Here is a 24,863-nt window from a genome sequence, read left to right on the forward strand (position 1 = left end):
GTATAGCCTTTATCTGTACACTCATTTGAGTGGTCAGGGGAGAGAGAACAGAGACTTTGGAAATACTGTCTAAGATGGACATTTGGAAGTTTAAACTTTAATCCAAAAGTCAAAAGAGACATTCCAAAGTTGTAAACAGAGTGGTGTTCTGCTCCCCATTTTGCTGCGGGAATTACAATGGGATGTTTCCAAAGAACTTGTGGTGTTTCCTAAAAGTGTTAAACTATGTTGTGCATAAAGCGATATACTACATCAAATAAAAAGAGGAGCAATCGCCAGGCAAGGCCTTGACTGGGATCTTAAGGGATTCAGCAAAACAGCAAGCTGTAAGGAGGTGGGTGACATTCCACAGCCTTTGTAACCTGAGAGGAGGTCTCCTTTTCTGAGGCCCCTGAGGTGCCTGGCTTTTTCAGTTAAATTTGAAGAGTACTCGGTGGGGCGTGTGCTGTGGGTCCCAGCCATTCTATCCTTCCACCTCACAGTTTCATCAATAGAGTCAATGAGTTGCTTCACTAGTGTCACTTCGTTCCGATCTCTTCATCAACCTCATTTTATTAATTCTGAAAATTATTGCCCAGGAAGTTAGTTGTCAGTAATTTTATTCTTCATTTCAGAAAGATTCTGAAAATCAACTTACATAATACATTACACCATATTTTTTTTCAATTATTAAGTCCAGGCTGGAATTGAAGCCATGATCCTCCTGTTTCTAGCTCCAAAGTTCTGGACTTACAGGCTTTTGCCATGATGCCTGGGGCCAGACTATGTCAATCAAGGCAACATAAAATAGCTGTTTGAAATTCTTTTCTATCAGCCCCCACTGACTTTATGGCTTCAATTAGATTCCCAATTCATAAACACTTTGAATTTCCTTTTTTCTTCTGAGACCACAATTCTTGTCAAGTTGGTGGCAGCTTCTTGGCAAGCAGGTAACGAGTTTACTTAATCAAGAAGTTGTTTTTATGGATCTAAGATACCTATGTTGTCACTGCTCACTGAATTCTCTATGCAGTTCTCATAAATGGTGACCCATATTGTGAAGCCACAGGCCTGACTTAACAGCCCAAGAATCTCTCTCTGGATTTTGTCATTTCTTTCACTGTGACAGATGGCATGAAAGCCAGACAAGGTTTTAGGAGTGGCATCTATGGATCAGTCAAAATTATTGAGTTTTTTTTTTTTTTAATTAGTGAGATGTATTATGACTACAGCAAAAAGCAAGTAAATTATGACTCTCAGCCAATCAGCCTACGTCAACCAAAAAGACTTTAGCAAAAGCTATATAGATTTTATGTAAATTTGGTATTTATGAGCACCAAACTTTTAGCACTGACATCTGCCTGAGAAGAAACTTCATTTGCAGCAGTGGCAGAGATGAAGTTCACTGTGAACTAGTTTTGAAGACCATATGCTTTAACAAGCTGAAGAGGAGGGAAAAGAGGCTCTTTAAAAACAGCTTTTCTTGGTCTCACTGTGGATGATGTTGCATGACAACACTGTGACATCATAACTTACGAGCTTTTGCTTGCTGTTTCACTAACGGAGCCTTGGGGGAGTGAAACTGCACCTTGGAAGTCTATGGTGCTTCCCTTCCGTGGGATTTAAGGCACTTCACAGGCATTTTCTTTTTAAACCTCACAACATCTCTCTAAGGTATTGCCAAACTGGAGACAAATTTCACAGTTTAATCATGTGGAACACATTGGTAAATATAGATGTGCCTTTTAGAAAGTTGCTTTGAAGTGTATTTTGCAGCTCACAAGACGTTTCTCAGGGTGTAAACCAGTGGTGTAATGTAAAGCTTTTGGCCCTCCCCCATGCAAGCAGCGAGGGTAGACAGACGTGTTTGGTATAACACTCCTGGTGGTGCGGGAGGGAGGGAGGGGCTGCTGCGGAGAGGAGAGGCAGGCTATTTTGTTCTCTGTCCTCCTTCCCTTCTCTTCCTGTCTCCCAAGCTACACAGGGTGCCACCTATGCCTCCTCATCCTTCCCTTTTTGTCGTCTGTAAAGAAGGCCGAGATACACATTTAAGTTTTAATGAAGAGTCTGGTTATATTTCCAGGGCTAAACAAAAAGCTGATTTAACTCACTGGGCCTGATGGCTAATTTTGACAATCAAAGGGGTATTTATAAAATAGGGCTAAGTGAAAATCTATCTTTTTTAATGACCTGGGAGGGCAGTGATAATGAGGACAGGACAGAAAAGAGTTAGAAAACTTGGGACAAAAACCCCAAAAGCAACAGTTCCAAAATTGCTCTTGCTGGAGGCCAGGATGCCGGCAGAGGATTCTGGTTTCTGATTCATTGTTTTGTCTTCCCCCCCAGTAGCATTTCTGGTTAGATGCTACTAACCAGTTGAGAACATGACTGAGACACCAGTCTAGACATTAATCCCTGCACATCTGGACTTCAGCGGTGGAAATCAGCCACAATATTTCCAAATTTCAGTCCTTTTCCTAGGTTATTTCAGGATTCCCACTCTTGATGAGGAATGTTTTTAGGGCCATGGAGGATAGGCCCCTCTCAAATTGAATACCTCTGGCCCTCGGTGCAGACAAGACAAGCTGATGTTCTCTAAACACTGGACCATTACATATCACTGCCTCTCCCTTTAAGAATTAATCAAGCTGGGCCTGCCCAAGAGATGATCCCTCAAGCAGGCTGATTCACCTAAAGCTACACAAAAGGGATGGGAGGAATAAGGCTGATTCACCTAAAGCTACACAAAAGGGATGGGAGGAATAATCATCCCATTATGAGATAACATGCTCCTGTTCTCAGAAATGCTGCTTTTGGTTCATTTGCTTACAGAGATTCTATGAGCTTTTTTTCATTCTGCCTGCCTATCTGAGTCTTAACTCAGATGATGGCTAAAGTCTAGACATGTTTTCTTTGGCACTTTGTGCTTTCTCACTCCTTCTGTGCAACTACCCACTTTCTGCCATGTAGCAGCATGTTGCCATGTGGCATCTTGCTGACCTCCATCGCTGAGCATCGCTGAGCATGCCAGTCTATCCCCGAAGACATAAATTCTCTCTGCCACATCCCTGCTCCCAGCAGCTCCTGACGCTCGCAGTTTATTTGCTCCATTGTTTACTCTCCAACTTAGATAAAGCTGTTCTGAAATTTACTGCTGAACCCACTTGTATTAATGAGACTAAAACCCCAAAGGTAGATCTATAATTTCTCTGGTAACATATGACATCCAATGTGGAGATCCCCAACATTTCTGGTAACAGTAACTTTTCAGACATGCACAATTCTTGTCCTGGTTTCTCAGAGTCTTCAGTGAAAGGGAATGGGCTCTTAGAGTGTTTCTTGGCAGGTGTGATGATTCATGCATGTAATTCTAGCACCCTGGATGCTGAGAGAGGATCCAGAGTTGAAGGCTGGTTTGAGGGATATAGTGATACCTTTTCCCAAAACAAAAACAAAACAGGCTATCTCTCCCTCTCTAACCCCATCCTTTTTCTTTCAAAGTCTCCGTCTCCCCACATGAGTCTCCCTGACTCACTGTATTTCCATGTTTCTAATTTGGAGTTCTGAGTTTAGAGCCAGAGCTGTTGAGAAGATGAAATAAGATAATGCATGTTATAAATTGTAATGTGCCGCTGAAGTAAAATGTAATATTTTTCTGGTGAAGAGCTCTCTAGTAGATGAGAGTAAGGCTGGACAGAAGCACGCCTTCTGCCCAGTTTCCTGGAGACTGACTTAACGTATACGTAGAGCAGCGCCCAAACCAGGATAATTAAATTTTTTTTAATTAATTTTACTTTTTTTTTATTAGTCTCCTCTCATATATTACATCCCAACTGCAGTTTCTCCTCCCTCACCTCCTCTGAGTCTCTCCTCACAACCTCCTTTTTCGTGCAGATAAACTCTCCCCTTTGACCTCCCCTCAGACAAGAGCAGACCTTCTAAGGACATCAACTAAATATGGCATAACAAGCTACAATAAGACCAGGCACATATTCTCACATCAAGGCTGATGACACAACCCAGTAGGAGGAAAAGAGTCCCAAAGGCAGACACAAGGGTCAGAGGCAGTTCCTGCTCACATTGTTAGGAGTCCCACTGAACACGGAGCCGAATAACCATAAAACCACACTGTGTGCTCCCTCCTCTCAGTCAGCCTGTTTGAGTCCTGGTCAGTTGATTTTATGGCCGTGTTCTTGTGGTGCTCTTGATCCTCCTGCAACCCTTCCTCTCCCTCCTCCCCAGGGTTTCCTGAGTTATTCCTAATGTTAGGCTGTGGGACTCTGCATCTGCTTCCATCAGTTGCTGGATGAAGTCTCTCAGGCCTCTCTGATGATTATGTTAGGCCCCCGTTCTAGCTCATCATGTAGGCATGGTGTAGTGTAGGTTTTGTTGCTGCCTCAATCCCTCCACCTGAGGCTTTGTCAAACCCAGGATCCTTTTGAGAGAGAGAGAAGGAGTTACTGACAATTACTGGAGGACTGAACCAGAACTTCTCTAGGCAAATCAAACATACTCAGCACACACAGAGGCACCTTGCAAGTGAGTGGTGCCTGTGCCTGTTTGTGATATGGAGACAAAGGACTGTCTGGAATGTGCTTTTCAGATGAGCATGACTTGTGGGGCTGGGGTCCTGGGCCCTCAACAGCCACCAAAGCCACCTTGACCCAGGGCCTTCTGGCCTCTTTGGCTCATGAATTTGGAAAACAACTTTCATGCATGATGGAAGGATGAATTTTTAGGAAGGAACTTCATTATAAGAAAGAACTTAAGGAAAAGGAATCAAGTAGGGCTCTGTCTAGCAGAAGTGGGTCCCCAAAATGAGTAGCCACTGAGTTCATGTTATAATGGGACAAGTGGACTGACCAGCTCAGTCCCCAGGACTAAAAGGTCCTCATGCTCTTTGAGTTTTCGTAGGTCCCTGGAAATCAGATTTTCTCCTGACATCTGGTTCAGCCTCTTTGATGCTAAGAGCAAATCATCAGCAGGGAAGCTCAGGGAAGGGCTGGTGTCTACCCTGCCTTCCCTGCTGTAGAGACTGCACTGCCCTCCCTCACCCTCACCTTCTTCTGTTTAGACTGGATTCCTTCTTCCTAGTTTGTATTCTTTTCAGTGGAAAGCAGGAGAGAGCTCTTCCTATTGTTTTTGTTTGTTTGCTGAAAATGGAGATGATTTACATAATATATCAAGATACTTGGTATGCATAATCAGAAATCAGTTATTAGAAATCACTTCTTTTCTTAAAACACACCAAAACATGTGAGAGATGTCCACTCACAGGTACCTGTATGCATGAGAGCTCAGACTCTGTAAAGGTTTACAAGTATTTGTGTCGGATTTCATGTGTATTTTCAGAGTATTTTTTTTCCTTGTGGAACTTTGAAAAATGGAGAGAATTAAGTTGTTTCTAAAAAGCCAAAGCAGCCTGCCATCTCTTTTTCTTTTCTGGGCTACGGTCCAATTTGCACAGCAGTTGCAAAGAAAAAGCAAGCGCATCACTAGATTCAGCGAGAAATATTGTAACAGTATGTAATCTCTGTCAAGATAAAATTGCTTTGTGATTTACATTACAATAAATCCTGACCTTTAAGCGCTGCAGACTAAGCTAATCTGTGAAGTACTTTATTCCAACACTGAATCAGCGAGCGCAGCTCAACCAGTGACTGTATTAGTCCCACTGTGGTGTGGTTAAAGAGCCTATATATATCGAAGCAGATTACAGAGTGTTGTTCTATGTGTACTATAATAAGTAGAATAATTGAAATATTCAGTCTGTTTCATCATTGTGAAATAACAGAATTATTTTAACCTCTTCTTTGTTTGCCTATTATGGGAATTACAAGTAGCTACATTTAAATATCATTAAGGCCTGATTTAGATTGATTAGAACAAGTACATTCAGAATAAGGTTACAATACCACATGACATTTCAGCCTTAATTTGCTTCTGTGAGTTAAGAATTGTTGTTTCTGTTCTTTTTCTTTCTCTTCTGGGTAAAATAATCAGATACCATGTGACTTTTCCAGTACCAGCTTTGCATTTTTGGCTTTTTGTCTGGCCAGATCAAAGTTTGAGCTTACCCAACATGAGAATAAAATGGTTTTTTGAAGATATTACAAACAAATAAACAAACAAGCAACAAGCCATCATTGTTGCATTGTCTTCTCTCTTCTTGCGGAGGTCCATGACTGGACAGTTTGACAGTGTCTCAAAGGTACTGTGGACATTCTAGCCCTTACCCCTTCCTTCACTTGGATGGTCACTAGGTCACTATCATACATCTTTAATTCATTACTTTTTGTTTGTTTGTTTGGTTGGTTGGTTTTTTGAGACAAGGTTTCTCTGAGTAGTCTTAGCTCTTCTGGACTCACTTTGTAGACCAGGCTGGCCTCAAACTCATAGAGGTCTGCCAGCCTGTACCTCCTCAAGTGCTAGGATTATAGGTGTGTATCACCATGCCCAGTTTTCATTAATTTTTGTGTGCGGTATCTACTCTGCTTTTAGGCCTGTCTAGTAGATTTCAGGTGCCAAAATGTTCATTTCAGTAATTCAGTTCTAAAAAGAGTCTCCTGTTTCTCTCTTTACCACATTTACATTGCTAATGCCTTTGTCTCTGTCCTTTCCATCCTTTTATGCCTACGATTGAAGACTGGATATTTGATATTGTGTTGTGTTTGATTCTAGACTTGTATTTCCCTGAATAAAGTTGGCTCTTGTCTCAGTTTAGGAATCACCGTTTCTGAAGCTTATTCTTGAGTATTACTGGGCAGAGTTCCTGCCTGGAGACTTCTTAATTCTCACTTTCTACCAGATCTTTTCCTTTCTGGCTGGTAGGAATATATCCAGACGGCTGCCAGGTAAGAGTTGTGGGGTGAGGTGGCTTGCTGCTCTGTTCTCTTGAATACTTCCACAGTTCTGGGAAAACACTCACAGATCCCAGAGAATTCCTATGCAACTCCTTCCCTTTGGTACATTTCCCATAAATCCTAGCTTTTTTGATCTTTCATCAGCTTCTTCCTGTTCTATTCAGAGAGACCTGTTTGGGTTTCTTGGACTACAGCTAGGTAGAAGTAAGCCAGCAAATGGAGGAGGTTGTACTCCTTCTCCTAAGGATCACCCTTCTGTGCTATGGAGTATATGAAAACAATTATTCTCAGTACAGTTCCATGTTCCTTCATTGTTAACACGAAAGTCAGAAGAAAAAATGTCTCAAAGCAATGGGATTTACAAGGTAGTTTGAGATTCTTATGTAACTGTAGTCACGTGCACCCTAATGACAGGATATGCCTGAGATACCTATCCTCAGCACGATTCCATTGCTCTGCTAACGTCTTAATGCCCACACACAAACTAAAATGGTTTCCACATCTAGGCAAAGCCATCTTAGAGTACCACCCTGGTGTGTGCACTCTACCTGGCCAGACCATCTCTACGTGGTACATGACTGTATTCGTTCAGTACCTTTGCCAGAATATTTCTGGAAGCCCCAAAATAGGTGATGAGAAATGTGTTATGATAAACTGCACACACTAAGCTATTCAGATTGTCAGTACTCATTGTCAAAAAGCCACATAATATTCACCAAATACATTCAGCACCGTAATCACTTCAACTCCTTAAAAGTCAGGATTTTCAGTGGTATATACAGCACAGCGCTTTACAGGGTGCTAGAGTCCACCTTTTCCGTAGATTCTTTTTCTTTTAAAAAAACCCAAATTTGTGTGTGTGTGTTTGTGTGTGTGTGTAAGCACGTGGGCAGCTGTGTGCATGAGGACATCTCACAGAAACAGGCCTCTCTGACCAGTGTGTGGGCTGCAGGGATGGGATGCCTGTATCACCTCGGTGGCAAGTGCTTTTACCAGGTGAGTCGTCTCGTTTCTTCTGGCAATCATTGCTCTGCTCTATTTAAAAGTTATACTGAGTGAAGGGAATAGCTTTTAGTTTAGTAAGACAAACTTTTTTATTATGCTGTTATTTATTTTAGATTTTTATAATTAATTTATAGGGTACCTCGAGGGCAGTTCTATTTGCATTGTAGGGGCCACCTGAGGAAGTCACTGGGGACAAAGCACTCTGTTCTGCCTTGAGCACAACTGCCTGGAACCAGAATTGTGTATGAGATGTTTCACATTATAAATAGAGACATCCTCAGGGCACTATATCCATGGGCACTGGAGGGTCTTCTAATGCATTTTGTGGAGGGGGAAACAGCAATTTTGACATTCCCAAGATGAGAGAAATATACCTGATGCTACAAGGGCACTTGAGAGTTTAGCTGAGACATTTGTGTTGTGAAAGGTCAGCTTCATAGTGCCAATTTTAAAGTTACAATGTAGTGATTTTCTGGGTTCACTTGTTTTGTGACAGAGTATGAAAGTAATTGCTTAAGAGAAAGATTACATGAGAATGTTGATAGACAGATGTAGGCAAGGTTACACATGCACAAGGATATTCTTTTGTTTTTATAAATAAATTTTAAAATATTGCCAGCTTAATGGAGTGCTATAACTTTTTGACTTACTCTGAATGGTGCTCAGCTGGCCTTTAGCATGCCTTACCCCTCTTTTGTGGTATTAAGTCTACTAAGAGTTTCGCAGCAGCATTTATTTTCATTAGGAAGCTGTGTGCTAGCCTGCCACCCTTTCCTCAGGTTGATGGACTACTTTCACCCCTTTACATACACAATGGCTGATGCCATGCAGGCGTGGGACTCATGAAGCTTTGTCCCTGTTTTTATATATATAGGGACCTTAGTCATTTAACTCATGACCTCTTGTGGTTTAGACCTTGTCTCTGGTTTTCATAACTTCCTTCACTCTTCTGTTGAACTTGGCAATGAAGATGGGGGATTCAAAGCTCGCATCTGCTACCACCGCCTCCCCAGAATCTCCCTGTCTTGACTTTATCACTTTTATGTCATCATCTGTTAAAGACAATTGAGTCATCTCCAAATACCATTGCTAAGATGAGGGGTTTCCTAAGGTAACCCTGTTTCATCCAATGACACCCAGCATGGGAGGAGTGGGTAGAGGAGGGATTGTATCACTTTCATGGATCTCAGCGTCTGCACACCCGTGTTTAAGCTGCTCTTTGTGTTTAGTCTTCCATCCCCTGAATAAATATGCATCTTTATATATCTGTCCAACTACCCACCCAACTCATCCTAGCAGGAAACAGCAGTTTCTCCTGTGAGTTGGCATTGTTTCAAAGGGCACTTGTCAGACTTGTGCCATTTGAAACTACAGACTGCCACACTGCAAGTACAATTTTCCTGATGCTCCCCTCTGGAGACTCTGAGAAGACATGTCAACACCACCACGGTTGTTTCGTTCCTTTCTGATAAACTTTCCCAGTGGCTCGATAGAGGATTTCTTGCCTATGGTCCCAGCCCGCACCACTTAGCATAATGAAGCTCAAAGCCTAGAAGTTTCTGGGAGATTTAATAACCAGCTAAAGAAAGCCAAGAGACTTCACCAAATGTCTCAGAGCGATGCTATTTATGAGCTTGGATGAAATGAAAAAAAAATATATATATATGTAAGAGCACAGTTTCAGCAATGCTCGTTCCACCTGAGTGACCCTGGTCCACAGTGGAACTCCCTCCCTTTCACCACACACCCTGGGGTGCCCTAATCTATATACTAAACATGTCATGTGTGAGTGGCTGTTAGAGATTGTTTTTCACATTTACATTTTAGCACAAAATTTCTTATTAAAGCTTTACGTGCTTATGCTTAAGAAATCAAACGACTTCAACACTCATTAGACAGTAGTTGCATCTGCTTTATTTCTTTTCTAATTCCTTCTCTCTGGAGACAACTATTCTATTTTTAGCTATTTACTCTAATCTAATTTTTAATCTAAGTAACAACTTCTAGTAGTATTTCTTGAGCTAGTAGTTCTAAATATTGTTTATTCCTACTTCCTATTAAAAATGATAGTATACTTTCCTTAGTTCTTTAGCAAAGGAATATTATTCTTTCTCATCTTTCCAATGAAATTATATAATCATTTTCAATGTTGTTTACATTTTATGAACATATATCTATTAAGCACAGACAATGACCACAGATTATCTTTTGTTTCATTTACTGTATAACATAAGTGTTTTCTCTGAAATTAAAATTTCCTTTGGTGCATAAGCCCTGGCTCAATCTCCAACACTGAAAAAAAAAATCCTTTTTTAAAAATTGGTTTTTGCTTTTTTTTACATATACATTATTAAGTTATTGTAATGCTTTAGCAGCTAAGATCAACAACTAATAAATGGGACCTCATGAAACTGAAAAGCTTCTGTAAAACAAAGAACACTGTCATCAGAACAAAATGACAGCCTGCAGACTGGGAAAAGATCTTCACTAACCCTACATCTGACAGAGGGTTAATATCCAGAATATATAAAGAAATCAAGAAGTTAAAAACCAACAAACCAAGTAATCCAATTTAAAAAATGGGGTTCAGAGCTAAACAGAGAATTCTCTATAGAGGAATATTGAATGGCAGAGAAACACTTAAAGAGCTGCTCAATGTCCTTAGTCATTTGGTAAATGTAAGGCAAAGTGGCCATGAGATTTCACCTTACACCCATCAGAATGGCTAGGATCAAAAACTCAAGTGACAACACATGCTGGAGAGGATGTGGAGAAAGGGGAACCCTCCTCCATTGCTGGTGGGAATGTAAACTTGTACAACCACTTTGGAAATAAATCTGGTACTTTCTAAGAAAATTAGGTATAGTGCTACCTCAAGATCCAGCTATACCACTCCTAGGCATATATCCAAAATGTGCTAAAGTATATAACAAGGACATTTGTTCAACCATGTTTGTAGCAGCTTTATTCGTAATAGTCAGAATCTGGAAACAACTTAGATGTCCCTCAATGGAGGAATGGATATAGAAATTGTGGTACATTTACACAATGGAATACTACTCAGCAATTAAAAACAAGAAAATTATGAAACTTGCAGGCAAATGGTGGGATCTAGAAAAGATCATCCTGAGTGAGATATCCCAGAAGCAGAAAGACACACATGGTATATACTCACTTATAAGTGGATACTAGACCTATAATATAGGATAAACATATTAAAATCTATAGTCCTTAAGAAGCTAAACAACAAGGAGGACCCTAGAGAAGGTGCTTAATCCTCAGTCAGAAAGACAAACAGGACAGACATTGGAAGTAGGAGAAGACAAGGAACAGGACAGGAGCCTTTCACAGAGGGCCTCTGAAAGACTATCTACCAGGGTATTGAAGGAGATACTGAGACTTATAGCCAAACTTTGGGCAGAGTGCTGGAATCCTTGGAAGAAGAGGGAGATAGAAATACCTGGAGGGGACAGGAACTCCACAAGGAGAACAATAGAGCTAAAATACCTGGGCCCAGGGGGGTCCTGCAGAGACTGATATTCCAACTAAGAACAATGCATGTAGAAGACCTAGACCCCCTGCTCAGAGGAAGCCCATTGGCTGCTCAGTTTCCACTTGGATTTCTTGGAATACAGGTGCTGTCTCTGACATGAACTCAGTGGCAGGCTCTCGGATCACCTCCCCAGGGCGGGGCTGGGAGGTGCAGCCTTGCCAGTCCACAGAGGAAGATGATGCAGCCAGCCTGATGAGACCTGATAGGCTAGGGTCAGATAGAAGGGGAGAAGGACCTCCCCTATAAGGGGATTGGGGAAAGGGCATAGGGGCAGAAGAGGGAGGGTGAGAGTGACTGTGAGGAGATGAGGGAGGGGGCTGCAGAAGGGATACGAAGTGAGTAAATTTTAATAAATAAGTATATAAATAAAATTAAATTAAAAAAAGAAAAAATCTTTAGCAGAACTGCTGTTCTGTCACCCAGGGTCTATGTTATAATGCTCTCTGTGGTAGAGCTACTTATCCCCTTTCTCTCCTGTCTGGCTGCAGCAGGCAGCCACACAGCTTTCTCCTGGTGTGGTGGCTCATCTTCCTCACCTCTCTTCTTTGTCTCTACTGTGTGCCTTTTCTGCTTTTTTCATTTTTAAGAAATCTTCCTTGTATTCAAGTACGTTTTAAGAGAGCTATTCATTTTTGTTTTATGCATGTAAGTGCTTTGCCAGCAGGAATGTATGAGCACCACACTTGTGCCGAGCCTGCTGAGGGCAGGGAAGGGGTTCTGACCCTCTGGACCTAGAGCTAAAGCTGACTGTGAGCTCTAGCACCCACCGTGTGGGAGCTGGGAAACAAACCTGTGTACTTCGCAAGAGTATCAAGTGCTCATCACTGCAGAGCCATCTCTCCAGTCTCAAGTTTCAGTTTTGATTATTTTCTCTGATGAGTCATTTTTCTTATTCATTAATCCTGTCGTACACCTCTCTGAACTATCATTACACTCATCTACTGATTTCTTCAACTCAGCTATTTTGTCAATTCTAGAATTTCCATTTGATGTGTTTGGAAATATAGATGAAACTCTCGGTCTTGCCATCCCTTTTCTTGAATATGTAATTATAGACCTTAAAAATTGCTTCTGGCAGCTCTGATACGAGTGTATTTCTGTTTTCTGTTTGTATTTCTCTGCTTAGGGTCAGTTAATTTTATGTCTTGTCTGATAATTTTTACTGAATTCTTGACATTGAAAATTAAAGATAATTGAGGTTCTGGGAGATTTTATATTTTTCCAGAGAGATTCCCCTCCTCCTTGCAGGAGGCATTTAGGAAGAGATTCCTTGTCTTAGTTTGTTTGATAATGGTTTGTTTCCGTGTCTTTCGTAACCATAGGTGGTGCTCAGCTGAAAACACAGGGCCATTTTTTTTAAACCCAGTTTTGGCTTTCCCAAAGCACAAAGTTTTATATAATCCTACTCCTTTCAGAGAGCTCTGGTGTACCACAGTCCAGATTAGCGGACCTTCTGAGCATGCAAAGTTTGGTGAAGGTACAGCTGCCTGCACTGTGATCTTGGCCTGCACTCCTGACTGCCTTGACTGTTTCCAGTGATGTGAACTCCTGTAAACACAGTTTTCAACCGTTTCCGGTGCAACACTTGAGAGGAAAGATGTGCCCAAAGCTGTGGACGCTGACAGTTACTCTATACGTGATTTTCTTTTCTTTTGAAGTTAGTAATATTTTCTCCTTGTCTTGAGGGTTGCTGTGCTGTGTCCATAGCGGCAAACTTTGGCAGGATATCTCATTCATGACAGAGTTAGGAAACTCACAGCTTTCAGGGTTTAAAGAGTTTTCTTGCATTGCTTTCCCTTTTCTGGAACTCTTGATATTCTACCTCCTGAATGGATTCTGTAATTTTTAACACTGTCCTCTCTAATTTCCATGCTCGTGCTTCCCCCTTGGGCTAGCTGGTTCATCTTATTCAGAGAAGAGTCCTCCAATCTTTTGTCCTGGGGCCACAAAGCTGCTGATTTTCTGACAGTCCTGTGAGGAGAGGATTGGGGTGAAGGCTGCTGTGACTGATGTTTCTCAGCAGTGGTCCTGTCTTCACCTCTGCTCTGAGTCCATGCTTTAGCCATTCATTCTGCCCTTACTATGGAGCTTCATACGTTCTCTGTCTCCAGAAAGTACCAAGATCGGTGCAGGAAGACAGCTTGCTGTTTCTGAGAACTCTACACTAACATTCAGCAAAGGTTGGCCCTGGCTGTTTGGGGAGTTTCCAGGTCTTGTGGCATGACTGGAGGTAGATGTGTGTTTTATATTTCTCTGAGATGTCAGCACAGTTTATGCACTTATTTCTTGTGCTTCTAAATTATGTCTTCAGCTCTTGTCACTTAGCATTTTTCCTTCCTATTCTTGTTGGTTGTCTTTGTAGGTTTGCTTTTATTTTTTTAACTTTTGTTCTTTAAACACACACACACACACACACACACACACACACACACATCTAGAATTTTAGGGAAAGAAACATGAAGCAGGTGTGTTCAGCTCGCCATACCTCACTGGAATTTCAGGTGTGTATATACATCAAGGGAAACATCCACAGCAGGAATTAATATAGAGGAGGGGAATGTGGAAGAAACAGGAAATGACAGAATTATGATCCATTCTATCTGGCACAAAGGCCCACATTTTGGAAAACACCTTTTTCCTCCCTTTAACTTTAAATATCAAAGTTCTGAGGAATGCACTATTTTCCAAAGCCCAGTAATTCATGAAATTAAAAAAAATACAATACACATTCACCAACTCTCTCCGTTTAGCAGCCAATTCTTTTTTTTTTTTTTTCAATGCAGTTTATTCAGGAACCTTGAACAATCCTCGGACCCTGGGGAAAGCCAGCCCACAGCTTAAATAGCCTCTGGGTAGCCAACCCAGGCGTGCCACGTGGAAAATGCAGATAGGTCCACATACATGGAAGCAAGCCTGATCCTCAGTCTTAGCCAAATGTGGAATTGTTCGTGACAGAGAGCACTCATCATCGGGAAGGTGGAAGGCAGAAACCAGCTCCATCTTTAAGGCATAGCATTCCGCAGCTCTCTACAGTTCCCCCTTTTTGTTTTAGACGCATCAGGCAAGAGTAGAGGTCTGATCTCTGATATTAGAAATAAATTGGGACTTTGTACCGATGTTCATTTAGGTGTCATCCACCCAAAGAGCATCAGACCCGTCCGATACCTTTTTCTCAGAGGCGGGACCTGGGGCATCAACCCGCATGCAATCAGACATGCTCTTCTCTGGGTCGAAAGCGGCTGACCCTGAGTGCAGTGCTTAGCCTCGCATCCTGAGCGTAACATTTTAGCTTTTTATGGTATCCAACCATGCTTGGGGAGAATGTCCTGCTTCAATGGCTGTAAAGGCCTGAATGATCATGAGCAGCCAATTCTTATGTGCTTCTCCTACAAAAGGAAATTATAATTTTAAGAAGCCAATTTTAATTTTGCTACTTTATTTTTCACTGTAGCTTTTTGTTTTGCTTTTGAAATTATTAAACTTACCCTGGGGAAATCTTGTTCTAATTGAAACTTTTCTCTAAGTCAGGATTATACTCAAAATATTGCAGCTCTTTTCTTTTACAGAGAATGAGGTTTCTTGTTTTACCCTTGACCTATGGGTTGGTAGAATCTGAAGTTGTACAGAAAGTTTCTTATTGTGTTTATCTTTGGGCTCTTCCAGAATTACTTTCTGCTTCCAGTTGGCCCAGCTTCTGGACATTTCTTTTCACTCTAAAAGGAACATGTTGATCTCTTGAGTTGTCATCTACTTTCAGGAAAGAGCCTCTCTGTACTTTGTTCCTACTTTCAAGAAGAAGGATATTTTATATCTTTTAAATGATTACTGATGAGCCAGCCTGCCTCTATCTTAGTCTTAAAAGCCATATTACACTAAAGACAAACTATGTGGTTTTTTTTTTTTTTTCCTGTTTATGATTAAACCCCTGTTTCTCAAGGATTGGGCTATTGCCCCACCTGTAACCTTAACTACAAGTAGTTCTGCACCGCCTGTTTCAGGAATCAGCAACCATGTCTTTGTTTCAAAACCTTCTTGCAACCTTTGTTACAAACAGTTGTTATGACTACTTTGCTATGAATACCTGTTTAGACTACTTATGACCATCTGCAATCACACCTTTGTTTTAGGAAGTCATTGTGGCTAACCTGTTATGCTTATGTTCTGTTCATATAACTCCACCTATTTTTCCCAACAAATGTCCCATTTAGAAAGCCCCTATAAATTCCCTGCCTTCCTCATATCCAGTGCTGATCTGCTGAACCCAGCTTTTAGGGAGGGACAGCCCATTACATGAATTGAAAGACTTGGTTTTTTCTTTCTTTCTTTTTCCATTGTTTTCTTTTTTTAATTTCTTTTTTATTAATTACAGTTTATTCACTGTATATCCCAGCTGTAGCCCTCTCTCTCATCCCCTCCCAATCCCACTTTTCCTCTTTCATCTCCTCCATGCCCCTCTCCAAGTCCACTGATAGGGAAGGTCTTCCTCCCCTTCCCTCTGACCCTAGTCCATCAGGTCTCATCAGAACTGTCTGCACTGTTTTCCTCTGTGGCCTGGTAAGGCTGATCTACCTCAGGGGGAGGTGATCAAAGAGCCAGCCACTGAGTTCCTATCAGAGACAGTCCCTGTTCCTATTAGTTGGGAGCCCACTTGGACACTGAGATGTCATGGGCTACGTCTGTACAGGGGTTTTGGATTATCTTCATGCATGGTGTTTGGTTGGAGTATCAGTCTCAGAAAAGACCCCTGGGCCCAGATTTCTTGGTTCTGCTACTCTCCTTTTGGAGCTCCTGTCCCCTCCAGGTCTTTCTATCTCCCCATTCTTTCATAAGAAGTAGATATTAGACATATAATATAGGACAAACATACTAAAATCTGTACATCTAAAGAAGCTAAGTAAGAAGGAAGACCCTGGATAAGATGCTCAATCCTCATCCAGAAAGGCAAAGGGAATGGACATCAGAAGAGACAGAAAACAGGGAACAGGACAGGAGCCACAACAGAGGTCCTCTCTACATGACTCTACCCTGCAGGGTATTGAAGCAGATGCTGAAATTCATAGCCAAACTTTGGGCAGAGTGCAAGGAATCTTATGAAAGAAGTAGGAGATAGAAAGACTTGTTTTAATTAATCTGGCCTTGATGATTTGTGTTTATGATATTTCTCTTTGATTTTTTAGGATTAACGTTACAAGAAAAATACCCAGATAATCAGAGACCAATATGGAAACACCTGATAGGGTGCACTATCAGGCTGAGAATGAGTTATATCCCAGCCAAATTGTTTAATTGGTCTTTGGTATCTAATTTCTCCTAAACCTCCACATTGTTGTTTGCTTCAAGAGTAAAATTAATTTTATTTGTTAGCAGTATTCAAGAGTTTTGGAGTTAATTTCCAAATTTCTATAACCAGGAATTTTCTTTCACCCACCAAATCAGAAGCATTCATTTAGTATATTCACTTTGCTTGACTTTTCTTACACACTTGCATTCTCTTCTCTCTCTCTCTCCTGTCTGTCTCTGTGTGTCTATGTCTCTCTCTCTGTTGTGTGTGTGATGATCTGGGAGTAGCACTTTTCTGTTCTTTCTTCCAGTTTGATTGAGGTGCTTACAGTTAGGAAAGAAATGCAATGCTAACACAAAAAATACACCAAATATATGGTTTTTTTTTTGGAAAGTGGAAGATATATATTAATAATTTAATTTTACAGTGTGTGTGTGTTTTTTTAGAGGAAAAACTGTTGAAAAGGCCTGCATGAGACCCTGGTGATCCGTCCAGAGCCTGAAACAGCATGTGGTTTTGTTGTGGGTGTCTTCAAGCAGAATGGTGATATTTGAGATACTCTCTGTGATGTTCTATTGGCCATATATACCAGAAGACAAAAGTTCTTAAAAAGACAACAGATTCAAAGCAAAAATATTGAAATACCAGTTGAGTGAGCAATTAGAAAGGAACAAACTGAAGAATTTTATAAAAAAACGAGTAAGCAAAGAAAAGTCTTTAAACCACAAAAGAACACACATGCAGATACAGTATAAACCACAGTGACCTCTTCTCCAGCAAGGGCAGTTTCCAGCAGCAAGCTCTGGCTAAGAATCTAGAAACTGTTGTTAAAAAGAAGAGGAGAAAATAAAAATATTGAAAGAATAGTTTCAAAATGACTTTGCTTTTCAGGAGTTTGATGATAAAAAGTAATGATAAGGAGAAATGAGTTGGGCCTGTATGCAAAGACAGATCCAGTAAGGATTAAAACTACAAGTGTTAGAACACGAGAGCCACAAGCTTCTGCTGCAGTTTCCGTGTGAAGACGTTGCAGAAGATGGAGATCCAGCCCCTCCGAGGGACTGGCGTCTCCACGTATATTGCTACTGTCCTCCTCTTAAATGCACAGGTTCTGTTGAAACACAAGTTCAACCTTGGGTCTGCTCTTGCTCACCTTACAAGGGGGTCCCTCAGGTGTCTTTATTTAGTCTAGCAGGAAAAGGTTTGTGTGGTACTCTCCTGACAGGGTTGTGAAGACTGCTTAGAGTGCAGCTCCCGCTGGAGAGGGAGGCGTCCAGCACTATAGGAGACAGCAACACTGAGGACTGTAGCAAGTAACCTGTAGCTCAGATGATAACAATAAGACATGGAAAGCTACAGTAGAAGCAGATGGCTGAGTCCTCCCACACAGCAGGGGCCAATAAATGCTCTGTGAAAGGAGGAAAAAAAATACAATTATGACTGCTGGAAGAAATTGTTCCAGAGCTGAGGGGTACACCCAGAAAAGTAGTGAAAATAGCTCACTCCTATTGAGCCCTTGTCACTGTTCCAGCTAATAAAACACCTTTAGAAACCAGATAGTTCCCTTAATTTGCACATTAGGCTCAGAGATACTAAATATCTTGCCCAAGATCTTTTTTTTTTTAGAAAAAAAATCTTAATATGTATTGACAGTCATATAGTGGTATTTTATAAAGTGGTATTAATTTGACCAAGTCAAATAATTGGTCAATAGTCAGTGAGCAAAAACTGAAATTCAGATTTGTCTGTAGATAGGTAGCAAGCTGCTGCCTCCTTCCTCTGAACAAAGTAAATGAGGTCTAGATGTTCCTCCCAACTTATGTATGGGAGGGGCTATTTTCCTGCAGAGTTCCTTTAGAGGAATGCCCGCACTTTGCCTGCCTAGTAGACAAGTTTACCTGCATAATCCATAGCCAGTGATCCATGGGGAAAAAGCCTGGACCTGAGCTCATTTTCCTGTGTCTATCGGTTCTTTCTGCTGTTCCGCTGTAGTTAATGGCGCCATGATCTTCTCTGAAACCTGTAATTCTGCCTCAGTCCCCATTAGTTGCTGAGCACCGAGTCCTGGGTTTTCAGATTTTCTCTGCCTGAACTTTCTTTTTGTCACTGCTGAAGATGCCTGTGTCAGACCCTCATTTTCCTTCCTGGTACTCTGGGTTTGCTTCTGTCTCCTATCACTGCCGTCTCTCTGCACATCAGCCTCAGAAGTGCAGCTGGAGTCATTACCCTTGACTGAAAAACTGCTGCCCTAGGGGAAAAGAAATCTCTTTGCTACCACAAACCCATTCACCACCTGAATGCTGATAAATTGCAAATTTCAATCTGCAGCCGGATTCAGAGTTGCCACGCTGTTTCCGGCTCAGTAGCCCCAGCAGCTTCCCAAAGTCTCTGACCTCCTCACTTTACTACATGTCTGTCCTTCCTCCACAGCGCTCGCTCTGACTTTGCTTTCACTGTAGTGTGGCTGCCTCACACTTCTGCAATAGTCTGAAACACCACGTGATCTGCCCTCTACTGAGATGCTCTGTGCCCACTCTGTTTCTAATATGCTCTAATATGTTTTCTTTCCACTTTCCATACATTTCTACTCTATTTTTCAAACTCCCCCCCTTTTTTTAGCATTTTAATGTCTCTGAACTCAGAATATATATATATATATATATATATATATTACAGTAGATTTCCTTCTTTTTTTTTTTTTAAGCGAGCATTGGGGACTGCATTGAAGGGACTCAAACGTGCTGGGTTAGACACATTACCAATGAGCTGCACCTTAGCCCCTTTCCAAATAATTAAACTCCCTCTCTCTCTTTCTCTCCCCCTCTTTCTCTCTCTCTCTCTCTCTCTCTCTCTCTCTCTCTCTCTCTCTGTGTGTGTGTGTGTGTGTGTGTGTACCAAGGTGTATATGTGGAGGCCAAAAAACAGCCTCAGTATTGGCCCTTGTCTGACATCCTGTTGGAAACAGGGTCCTGTCATCCATCACTGCACATCACATGACAGACTAGCTGGCCCTCTGACCCCTAGGGGTCTGCTGTCCTAGTTCATGGCTCTGTAGGAACGTTGGGATAATTTACTGTGTTACAACAATTTATCTGGTTTTTTGAAACTCAGATTCAGATTCTTATACTTGCACAACAAGTACTATCCATTGAGTTATCGCTTACAAGCTTACAGTCCATTTTTAGACACAGTTTGAAAGACATTTGTTTTTAATGTTGTACATGGCAGTGCATTTTGTGGTAAGTGAGATATGAGAGCAGGGAAAATTATCTTTCTGGATGTGTTGCTGCCATGGATTAGAACACGAATACTTCCTCATTATTGTGAGACTAAAACAGAACCATCATAACATGTCCATACCGTTCTGCATGTTTGTTCTGCTCCTTGCTTATGGCTGTAGAACCATCCTGCACTACTTGCCTAGTAGGCTGACTTCACACACATTCACCCAGTGACAATTCCTGGGTACCTACTGTGTGCCAGGCACAGTGATACCACCCCCCCCATTAGCATGGCTTCTGCACACATTGCACTCACTGCTCAAAAGAAGACCCATGCCCAGCACACATACATTTAATTTGGTATTCTACTTCTCAGCTTTGGACTCTTGAGTACACTAGTCTTCCTCTTGGGAAGGCTTGCTTTGTCCAGCTGAACTCTACTTCCCACTGCTCCCTCAGAACGTATTTTGCAAAGCACCCACCTCTGTCCATCATGTTGCGTGAATTCATGTATCCAGCACTTGTGCTCGTTGCTACAGGACTTGTTTCCCCTGCATGTGTCTTCCACACCATCAGGATGCAAAGCATAGGCTCGTCTCTGCCTAACCCAGCAGTGTACACTCCAGCCACTTATTCTAATACCTGGGCTACATTAGGGCTTTTCTAAAACTCACGGAATGAATTATGATAAGGAATGGAATTATGCACCTGGAGGCATTCTGAATTTTTTTATTTGAATGTTTTATTAAAGCAAACATTATACAATGGTGAATCCTCAGCTGTACTGAGAGTTTTGATTTCTTTAAAAAGCTACTTCTGTTATGTGAATCTATGTTTTTGTCTTAATCCCAGGTGTGTGATACAGGGCTGCTTCAGATTGTCCAAAGCCACTAAGTGTGACTTGTTTCATGCTGTAGGAGCGGTGTATTTTTTTTCTAACTGCAGCTAGTTTATGCTTAGAATTCTGGGGACTCTTGCATTTATACCCTCTCAAGACACCCCAGAATTCTAAGAAAAATACAAGAGCCTGAGAGGGCCTGAGGCAATTGCTGCTCTTCCTGCTACTGCTTTTGCTATTGCTGGGTTGCTAGATTGTAGGATTATTAGATCGCTGGTTGCTAGTAGTCTGACAATGAAGATTGGGACTTGCCCCAAGGAACTCAACACCCCTAATCTACTACATACCAGGAGGTAGTCTAAAGAGGTCTATTCCCCCATTCCCTTCTAAATTTCTTTCTCGTCTACCTAGAATTAGGGGGTTGGAAAGGATTGAGGTGGAGAAGTGTAGTAGATATAAGAACCCAAATAAAGTAACCAAAAAGCTTGCTTACACTTAGAATTGCATGAAAATAAATAAAAAGAATTTCCACAATCAATTTCAAGTTATAATTCATCAATGTTAACATTAAATAGCATAGTATTTTCCTTCTAAAAATAATTGTAATAGTACTCCAGCACCATAATTTTCATCACAATCAATAACTGCGCTGCTCCAAACCACACTGTAGATTTGTGCTCTGTCAGGCTGCACCACATTCCTTGTCTGCCGTTTAAAGCTCTTTCTCTGTCTTCGTATAGTATGGACTAGCTCAGTGAGTAATGTTTACAAAATAGTTGTAGATCCATCTCCTTGTGGTGACTTCACCTACTCCTCAGACATAGCTTACTCTTTTGCAAGCAGAAGTCTAGTTATATTTTGAGGAAGCAATTCAGAAAGAAGCACACTTTCGTCACATTTAAAATGCAAAGTGTTTTCACTAGAATTCAAAGCAATCTTACTGTCCTTTCTTTGTTCTAGATATGCACTTATGCAATTACTTCAAATAATTGTCATTATATTCATATTAGCATAATCCAAATAGAAAACCAACAACAAAAAATTCCTTACTCTTAGTATGCTCCATAATAACTAAAGAAAGATTTACAGCTTTGGGTTTTTGAGTTGTTGAATTTTGGCTTCCCTGTTTTTAGGAATATGCCCTCAAATCCCTTGATGAAAAGGCCATAGAATTTGAAATGTTATTACAAAAACCTATAGCAACACACTACCTCAACATAGATATAATCAAAAGGAAAATTCATGTAACTACATTCATATTCAAAGATCTTGTGATATACGCCAACCCCTGTGGGGGTATTATTTCCAAACATAACAGGTTGACATTCTATAATTACACACTGCTGGGTATTGAAATATCAAAAGAGTTGTGCTTATAGTGGTGCTCATAGCACACTGTTATGAATATTCACATTCATCCACACATTTTTAGAGAATTATTTCTAGTTATGCGTTACAGACTTTAGCAAAGATTTGGTGACTTATTTAATATCAATATTAGGTTTTGACATTAATGTCTTAGCAAGCATAGGGAAGCTCGGTTCTAAGACTCACCTCTGCTCACAGAAAGAGCCCTGAGGCAAAGGCCTTCTTATTGTTTTGCACTTGGTTTTCTAAATAGACACTGCAGCCATATGCACAGCTGAGTATTCTGTACCACATCCTATACATACCTATTTTTTACCTTTGCTGTTCTTGCCATGGCTGGTGATGGCATTGCTTATCTTTAAACCAGTTCTCCTTACCATCCACTTCCACATTTTACATCTTTTGCAGAAGTGATGAGGGCTTATACCCCTTAATTTCTCAGCTTTCTTTTCCATTGATTTCAGTGTTATTTTCCTCCCATTTAACCTCTGGATTATAACCAGAATTTATCTTTCTTTGTTTAAAAGGTCGGCTTTCTAATACTTCCATTCTTTCCCTTTTGCATGACATTTGGGCTTGTGTGGTGCACATTGAAATTAGTCTCACCAATGTTCCTGCCCCAGAGGCCATCTTCTTGGGTTTTTGGTTTCATTCTCAGGTTGGCCAGCTGGGTGATCTTGAGGATCCTTCCCATCTAGTTTCTACTTCTGCATTTCTCTTTTATATGTTCATCTCTGTTTCTCCCACAGAGCGCCTCTGAAAGGCTCTGCCCTGCAGACTATCAAAGCAGACGCCGAGACTTATGGCCAACTGCTGGGCAGAGTACATGGAATCTTATGTAAGAAGTGGGAAATAGTAAGATCTGGAGAGGACAGGAACCCCACAAGGAGAGCAACAGAACCAGAAATTTGAACACAGGGGTCTTCCCAGAGACTCATACTCCAACCAAGTACCATGCATGGAGATAACCTAGAACCCCTGCACAGATGTAGCCCATGGCAGTTTAGTATCCAAGTGGGTTCCATAGTAATGGGAAGAGGGACTGTCTCTGACATGAACTGATTGGCCTGCTCTTTGATCACCTCCCCCTGAGGGGGGAGCAGCCTTACCAGGCCACAGAAGATGACAATGGAGCCGCTCCTAATGTGATCTGATAGACTAAGATCAGAAGGAAGGAGAGGAGGACCTCCCTTATCAGTGGACTTGGGGAAGGACATGCGTGAAGAAGGGGAGGGAGGGTGGGACTGGGAGGGGAGGAGGGAGGGGCTTAGGGGGGATACAAAATGAATAAAGTGTAACTAATAAAATAAAATAAAATTTAAAAATTGGATTGTATAACCATAACTCTGGGGCATATATTTCAAGTTTAATATTATTTTTTTTGAGACAGGGTTCCTCTGTGTAGCTCTAGATATCCAAAGACTCCCTCTGTAGATCAGTCTGGCCCTAGACTCAGAGAGTCACCTGACTTTGCCTCCCAAGTGCCTTAGTATTTACTTTAAGAGAATTAGAGCAACAAGCTGACTGCGAGCACCCTGTGTAGTAAACAGGGAAGCTACTGCTCTTATCATCACAAAAGTTAGTGAGTCAGTCCACAGACAGAAATGCCTAATGGCAGGACAGGCTACCCCAGCGAAGGAAGACTGAAGCGTGTGCATGCTTAATGAAGGGCTGGAGGATGGCTCAGTGGCTAAGTGCTGTTCTTTTAGAGGACTGGATTTGGGTCCCAGCCCCCATACAATGAACAGCTCAAAAACCCTTGTAACTTCAGCTTTAGTGGATCTCTTCTAGCCTCTGTAGGCAACACCCTGCCATGTAACATGCACACACACCGCCACTGCCACCACCACAACAACAAGAAGTCTGGAGAAGTGGTTTGGTTAAGACCAAGCTTTATTCTTACAAAGGATCCAAGTTTGGCTCATAACACCTGGGTTGTATGGTTCACAGACGACTGTAACTCTAGGTAGGTGCAGGGGATCCAACACTCCCTTATGAACCTCAGGCACCCTTAGTCTTGTGCACCGCTCAAACACATAATTAAAAACAATAGAAATAAATCTACAAAAAATTGTGACCCAAAGCTGTTCCTGGATTATGAGAGCATCCATACAATCCTGACTTATTTTCTAGGCTAACTTCAGTTACTAACTCTATATTGCCTTCTTTGAACATTCCTTTTTAAAAATTTATTTCCTTTTTTTTCATAACCATAAGAGAGCAGAGATCACAGGGTATTGTGAGCAGATGGGGGGGCTGCTCTCCTGAACTACAGAAGGAATGGTCTGGTGGGGAAGATGCCCACAAGTCAATTAATTTGACTTGTACACAGTCAGAATTGGTGATCTTCTTGCTGGACTTGCCATTCCTGAATCCAAAATGCTCTATGGCTCCCACAACACTCATGCCTTCTTCTACCTTCCCAAAGACCACATGCTTGTCATCCAGCCATTCAGTCTTGCCAGTGCAGATTAAAAACTGGAAACTGTTTGTTTGGTCCAGCATTTGTCATGGACAAGATGGCCAGGACCTGTGTGCTTCAGGATGAAGTTCTCATCCTCAAATTTCTCCCCGTAGATGGACCTGCCACCAGTGCCATTATAATGTGTGAAGAATCTTGGTACATTAATCATGGGATAATTCTGTGAGGGGAGGACCCCTTATATTCAAATCCTTTCTGTCCAGTGCTCAGAGCACAAATGCTTTCTGCTGTCTTTGGAACTTTGTCTGCAAACAGCTTGAAGGAGACATGGCC

Source organism: Meriones unguiculatus, chromosome 5, assembly GCF_030254825.1.
Source record: "Meriones unguiculatus strain TT.TT164.6M chromosome 5, Bangor_MerUng_6.1, whole genome shotgun sequence".
Lineage (NCBI taxonomy): Eukaryota > Metazoa > Chordata > Mammalia > Rodentia > Muridae > Meriones > Meriones unguiculatus.